General features: G+C 39.1%; 1 pseudogene; it reads right to left on the reverse strand.

Moving 5' to 3' along the window:
- Nucleotides 1-4,479: 4,479 nt before the first annotated feature.
- Nucleotides 4,480-4,981, reverse strand: LOC125355130 (annotated as a pseudogene).
- Between the last annotated feature and the right edge of the window lie 2,999 nt (nt 4,982-7,980).

Here is a 7,980-nt window from a genome sequence, read left to right on the forward strand (position 1 = left end):
TATACTCACCGAACAAAAGAGGCCCGACATATGTCAAGCAAATTCTCACAGAATTACAGAGCAAGATAGATGCAAACACAATCATAGTGGGTGACTTTAATACTCCTCTCTCTCCAAGAGACAGATCCAACACCCAGAGGATTAGTAAGGGAGCTGAGGACCTAAATAACACCATTTCCCAAATGGATCTAACAGACCTATATAGAACCTTCCACCCTACAGAGACCCAATACACCTTCTTTTCAGCAGCCCATGGATCATATTCCAAAATAGACCACGTCATAGCCCACACAAAGAACCTCAGCAAATACAAAAGTATTGACATCATCCCATGTATTATATCTGATCACAGTGGATTAAAGGTAACCCTCAACAACAAAGGATACCACAGAGCCTATACATACTCTTGGAGGCTAAACCCCATGCTGCTATCCAACACTTGGGCCACAGATCAAATTAAAGATGAAATCAACGAATTCATAAGCCACAATGACAAAGAAAACACATCACAAAGAAACCTATGGGACACAGCTAAGGCAGTACTGAGGGGCAAGATCATTGCACTCAGTACCCACATTAAAAGAATGGAAGCAGAGCAGGTGAATACCCTCACGATGAAACTAAAACAACTGGAGAAACAAGAAATGACAGAATCTAAAACGACTAGGAGGGGAGAGATTACAAAGATTAAAGAAGAGATAAATCTGATTGAAAATAGAAAGACCATTCAACAAATAAATAAGACTAAAAGCTGGTTCTTTGAGAAAATAAACAAAATTGACAGACCCCTTGCAAGACTCACAAAAAAAAGAAGAGAAGAGACTCATATTCGTAAAATCAGGGACTCCACAGGAAAAATTACAACAAGTACACACGATATTCAAACAATCATAAGGAGCTATTTCCAAAACCTCTACTCAACAAAAAACAATAATTTTACAGAAATGGATCAATTCTTAGAGAAGTACAAACTGCCCAAACTGAACCAAGAAGAAATAAATCAACTAAATAAACCAATAACTTACGGTGAGATACAGGAGGTAATCAAGAACCTCCCTACTAAGAAAAGCCCAGGCCCAGATGGATTCACCAATGAATTCTACAAAACCTTTAGTGAGGAGCTAATTCCAATACTCCTCAAACTCTTCCGCGAAATAGAAACGGAGGGAGAAATCCCGAACTCATTCTGCGAAGCTAATATCATACTCATCCCCAAACCAGGCAAAGATCCAACAAAAAAAGAGAACTACAGACCAATATCACTAATGAACACAGATGCAAAGCTCCTCAATAAAATATTAGCTAACAGGATCCAGAAAGTGATCAAGAATATCATACATCATGACCAAGTAGGCTTCATCCCTCAGTCACAAGGATGGTTCAACATCCGTAAATCAATCAATGTAATTCACCACATAAACAGAACTAAAATTAAGAATCACATTGTTATCTCAGTCGATGCCCAAAAAGCCTTCGACAAAATACAACATCCATACCTATTAAAAGCTTTGGAGAGAACAGGAATAGATGGAACATTCCTCAAAACAATAAAAGCCATATACAACAGACCAACTGCTAATATCATATTAAATGGAGAGAAACTTAAATCATTCCCCCTAAACACAGGAACAAGACAAGGATGCCCACTCTCCCCACTTCTGTTCAACATAGTACTGGAATCCCTAGCCATAGCAATAAGGCAAGAGGAGGACATCAAAGGGATCCACATCGGCAAGGAAGAAATCAAGTTATCCCTATTCGCAGACGACATGATCTTATATCTCAAGGACCCAAAAAACTCAGTACCCAAACTCCTACATCTAATAAACCAATTTGGCAAAGTAGCAGGATACAAAATCAATCCACAAAAGTCAGCAGCTTTTCTGTACACCAGCAATAGACAAACAGAAAAGGAAATTATGGAAACAATTCCATTTACAGTAGCCAAAAAAAGAATAAAGTACCTAGGGATCAACTTAACCAAGGACGTGACGGACCTATTCAATGAAAACTACAAAAATCTAATAAGGGAAATCAAAGAAGACACAAGGAGATGGAAAGACCTCCCATGCTCATGGGTAGGCAGAATCAATATAGTGAAAATGGCCATATTGCCCAAATTGTTATACAAATTCAATGCAATACCTATCAAAATCCCAGCCACATTCTTCACTGAAATAGAGAAACCAATCCATAAATTCATATGGAACAGCAAAAAACCTAGAATAGCCAAAGCAATTGTAGGCAAAAAACATAGTGCAGGAGGTATCACCATACCAGACTTCAAGCTCTACTACAAGGCCATCATAACAAAAACAGCATGGTATTGGTATAAAAACAGATCGGAAGACCAGTGGATTAGAATTGAAGACCCAGAAATAAAACCGCACTCTTACAGCCAACTGATATTCGACAAAGGAGCTAAAGACATACAATGGAATAAACATAGCCTCTTCAACTACTGGTGCTGGGAGAACTGGGCAGCCATATGCAGAAAACTCAAAGTAGACCCAAGCCTATCACCATGCACCAAGATCAACTCAAAATGGATCAAGGACCTCAACATCAGACCTGAATCCTTGAAACTACTGAAGGACAGAGTAGGAAAGACACTAGAACTTATAGGCACAGGAAGGAACTTCCTGAATAGAGTCCCAGGGGCACAACAAATAGGGGAAAGACTCAACAAATGGGACTACTACAAATTAAAAAGTTTCTGCACAGCTAAGGTCATAGCCACCAAAATAGAAAGACAGCCAACCATATGGGAAAGGATATTTACCAGCACAGCAACAGACAAAGGCCTGATATCTGTCATCTACAGAGAACTCAAAAAACTAAGCCCCTCCAAGCCCAATAAACCTATTAGGAAATGGGCAAAAGAGCTAAGGAGAGACTTCACAAGAGAAGATATAAAAATGGCAAAGAAACACATGAGGAAATGCTCAACATCCCTGCTAGTAAAGGAAATGCAAATAAAAACAACCCTGAGATACCACCTCACCCCAGTTAGAATGGCCTATACTCTGAACTCAGGAAACAACAAATGCTGGAGGGGCTGTGGGGAAAGAGGAACCCTTCTCCATTGTTGGTGGGAGTGCAAATTAGTACAGCCACTTTGGAGAACAGTATGGAGGTTTCTCAAAAAGCTCAATATAGACCTACCCTATGACCCAGCCATACCACTCCTAGGCATCTATCCTAAACAGCAAAACCCAAGATATCAAAAGGACATTTGTACTTCCATGTTTATCGCAGCACAATTCACAATAGCCAAAATTTGGAAACAACCCAGATGCCCCTCCACAGATGAATGGATCCAAAAAATATGGTACTTATACACAATGGAATACTACATAGCGATTAGGAATGGTGAAATATTGTTATTCGCAGGGAAATGGTCAGAACTCGAACAAATAATGTTGAGTGAGACAAGCCTAGAACACAGAAAACAAAGGGGCATGATCTCCCTGATATATGACTGTTAACAAAGGGAGATGGAGAGACAGTAGAGACCAAGTCTGTGAACACTGTATATGTGCTTGATACATTGTATATTGCATATGGGTCTACCTGACCTAGACAAGGGATGGGAAAACAGGTTGTAAGATATCACAAGAAATGTACACACTGCCCTACTATGTAACTGCACCCTCTTTGCACAGAACCTTGTAAAAAAAATTTTATGTTCAATTAATAATAAAAAAAATTAATAAAAAAAAAGAAAATGAAAAAAAAAAAAACACCAGAATTGGAGATGTGGCTTAAATGGTAGAGCACCCTGAATGTAAAAGCTAAGGGACAGCCCCCACGCCAGTGCCTGGATGTTACTATGAAGATATCTTTTTATGTGTGATTAACATTATATTTAGAGACTCTCAGTAAAGTAGATTATCCCTAGTTATAGGGATCAGTTGTAGGCCTTAAAAGTATAAAGTCCTCCAAGAAACAAGTAAGTCAGCATTTGGACTCAAGGCTGCCCCATCAAGGCTTTCCGGGCTATCCAGGTTGCTGGCTTTCCCAGCAGACTTCACACTTACCAGCCCCCACAGGTGTGCGAGGTAATCTTTGAATGCAAATTGTCTTTCTAGATATTGTACACATCTTACTGATTTTGTTTTCCTGAAGAACCTTTCCTCATATACTCACTTGAAGAAAACTTGAGTCAGCTCCACGGAAACTATTTCCCTAATGGAAATCACTAACTACCACTGTGTTTCCTACCCTACTCTGAAGTTAGAGCTGAAAGGCAGCCATCAGGAATACCGATAGGCTTCCTCAGAAGTCATATCATCAGGCCAAAATTCGCCTCTCTTTGGTATTGGTACCATCCAAACTTTGCAGACTTATTTTCGTGTTTTGTGTGTTTCTTCATTTCCCAGCATTTGTAACACTTCCACTCATTCTTTCACAATGACAATGTTGGCCATAGTTCATGCATTTAGGGCCATAGTACCTGTCTTTTTTTTGTGGAAAAAAATGTATATTTATAATTAGCCAGCTGGACTCAGTTTAGATGATTCCAATTTTGTTGTCAACGTCTCAGGCATCATAATCAGGAGCCAGTCGAACATAAGCTTTCTTCTCTCCATCAGGTCTGATCAGGGTATTGACCTTACCTACATCAATGTCATAGAGCTTCTTCACAGCCTGTTTGATCTGATGCTTGTTGGCCTTGACATCCACAATGAACACAAGTGTGTTGTTGTCTTCTATCTTCTTCATGGCTGACTCAGTGGTCAGGGAGAACTTGATGATAGCATAGTGATCAAGCTTGTTTCCTTGGGGCACTCTTACGAGGGTATTTGGGCTGCCTCCCGAGCCGCAGCATCTTGGGCCGCCGGAAGGTGGATGAAGTGCGTATCTTCTTCTTTTTGTGACTGTGGACACCTTTCAGCACTACCTTCTTGGCCTTCAAAGCCTTTTCCTTGGCTTTGGCTTTAGGAGGGGCTGGAGCTCCCTTCTTTGCTTTCGGCACCATCTTGGTGGAAAGCCATTGTACCTGTCTTGAAAGGTAGTGTCATCAGAATTGAACACTCTGAGACCATGAGTAGATAGATGCTCCGCACACAGGAGCTATTAGCACTCATTGCATGTCTGTGCAGTACAGGGGCTTAGATAACCACCAGAAGCTTTAATGGTCAAAGGAAAATCCATTCAACACTTTGGTTTCAAAGTTGGTTGACTCTCATTCCAAACATTCTCAACTGAATTCATCTTTGGGTATTCATTGCCACCGCAATGTCTTAGAACTTGTCACTTTCAAAATGGTGCCTGCTCCTTAAAATTACAGACTTACCATAAACCCATTTTACATGTTTTGACAAATCTCTCCTGTGAGAACTAGCTGGCATGCTATGAGAACAATATAAAACCTTTCTGAGTATGACACTAATAGACTAGTTACCTTCCACAAAGTTGTAACTCTTTTTTTTTTTTTTTGCCAGGCCTGGTGCTTGGACTCAGGTCCTGAGCCCTGTCCCTGGCTTCTTTTTGCTCAAGGCTAGCACTGTGCCACTTGAGCCACAACGCCACTTCTGGCCATTTTCTATATATGTGGTGCTGGGGAATCAAACCCAGGGCTTCATGTATACCAGGCAAGCACTCTTGCCACTAGGCCATATTCCCAGCCCCTAAAGCCGTAACTCTTAAAGATCACATTACCACTCTATTACCACACTGGAGATCAAACCTCTAGCTATATGAATCTTTAGGGAACACATTCAAACCATATGAGTCAAAGAATGCAAAGTTTGTTATGCACAATGAGTGTTTTAGAGAGGTGGTGTAGAGTAAATGATGATAGCAATGCTGTATCAGAAAACTGAAACTTTCTGAGAAAGATAGTTCTTATGTGTCTTTATCACAGAAAAAGAAAAACAAAGAGGTAGTGATATATGCTCATTTATGGTGATTATTTCACATCATTTATGTGCATAAAATAACATGCTCATCTTAGACAGTTTTATTTTACTCAACATATACATCCATAAAGCTGTAAACATTCCACCTTGAATTTTATTAGGTCTTGAGGGAGGATTTTCTTCATTTCACTCAGGGTTTGGCTGACATGTTGATGCTCATGAAAGCGTTGTATGTCTGGCCTTGATGTGGCTTGCTTCTGTTGATTCACTATGAATGAAGCTGGTTGCTCGTTCCACTCTGAACATTTCTCACAACATAGTATTGATTACCAAGGTAGTGTTTGTGGAAGCCTGGAGGGAGCAAGAACATGTTGAAATTTGGGATTGGTTTAGTCATATAAGGGTGAATAGTCTGATGCTTTTCCTACAATATGGCAGTGGCCATCTCAGGTCTTATCCTGTAATCCTTTTAAACCTTATTTTCCTACTATACTAGTGGCTGGCTGCTGTTGTTCAAGAAGGGAAGTTTGCTATTGAAAAATTTGGGGAAATTCACACAGAGAAACACTTCAAATCTCACAATTACTTTAGAGTCAAATAGATGCCGGGTGAGCATGGATGTATTCCGTGAATTTCCATCACTATATTCTTTGACATTCATGGAAATAGGAAACTCAGAGGAAATGTGTTTGCACTTGGGATAAGAAAAAGGGACACTCCTTCCTCTAGCAGATAATGAGTTTTCCTTATGGCTAGTTTCATTTAAACTGTTCTTTTTCAGCTTTAATGTGCTGCCTTTTTTTTCAGAAATTTAAGAGGTTGGCTTGCAAATGGCTACAGCAATAATTTGGTAGCAGGTCATTACAGGAAGGACACATTTACACTTTACTTATGGACATATGTTTATATTACACATAGGAGCATGTTTCTTAGAATAATATACTTTCTGGCTATTTTCATAGTGTTTCAATTACATATATTATATATTTTTATATAATTATATGTTGTATAATATATTAATATGTGTTACATATTATATAATATATTATATGTGTTATATATTATATGTTATATAATATATAGTATATATTTATCTAGCTCCCTATGTGAGCTATGCCAGTAATACCAACTCAACAAGAGAAAATATAGGCATAGCTACTACAATACTCTTTCAATAACTCATCATAAAGTTATAAGTAATGTTTGTAACATTTTATATTCCCTGATCCAGGATTCCCTTTCCCTTGGTAGTACCTCAGATGATTGGGGTCTTTATTGGACAAGGGGAATCGAATCTTCGTTCTTACAGTATCTGGGTCTTTCATTGCCCTGTTTTTGTTGCATTGCTGGTCTGTAGCATTTAATAAACATGTATTACTGAACTTGAAGTGATTGTATTTGTACAACGGAGTCTCCTGGACTTCAGGCATAGTTATCCATACTTTGGTCAGGCCTAGCTCCTTTTGCTAGCTGAAGATCAATCTTTTTCCTTTGCTTGTCGATTGAGTGGCACTGGGTGCCCAATTTGGCATTGCTCAATTTTCATGTCACCTACACAAATGGTGCTTACTCATGGGAAGTTATTCCTTCCTTGGGAAGACATTTAGACCCAACATAGTTTAAATGTTGGTGGGATGGATTCTTTGGCATAATGCTAAGAAACTTCTCACCATTTTCTCTCCAGTCTAGAAGGTATGAATTTTGATAATGGAATAAAAAAGCACCACATATTAATTATTGCTGCAAAGAAAGGGCTACATCTTTAGGGAGGGTGTTGAATCTTTGTAGACTGTGCATTATTACCTTTGTACAACTACTTAAAAATAGTGTAAAAGTAAATTAAGGTGAGTACATTCCAGTGGTCTATATGATTGCCTAGTTCTATACAGAGCAGCCTATGGTAAGGTCAGTCAAGTCAGTAAGTGAGAGCTCACTGCTATATTTGTCTTGTTAACAACTTGCAATACCATGATGACAATATGATTTTGTTACCAGTCTGTGTTTGAATTGCTGACAGAAATGCTGTAGCCTAAGAAGGCAGGCATATAGACAGAATGATTATCTAACTCAGTGAAAATACCCTGCTCTTCTATGGTAGAAAGGGTCCAGCATAATG

The sequence above is a fragment of the Perognathus longimembris genome, chromosome 7 (genome assembly GCF_023159225.1).
Source record: "Perognathus longimembris pacificus isolate PPM17 chromosome 7, ASM2315922v1, whole genome shotgun sequence".
Classification (NCBI taxonomy): Eukaryota; Metazoa; Chordata; class Mammalia; order Rodentia; family Heteromyidae; genus Perognathus; species Perognathus longimembris.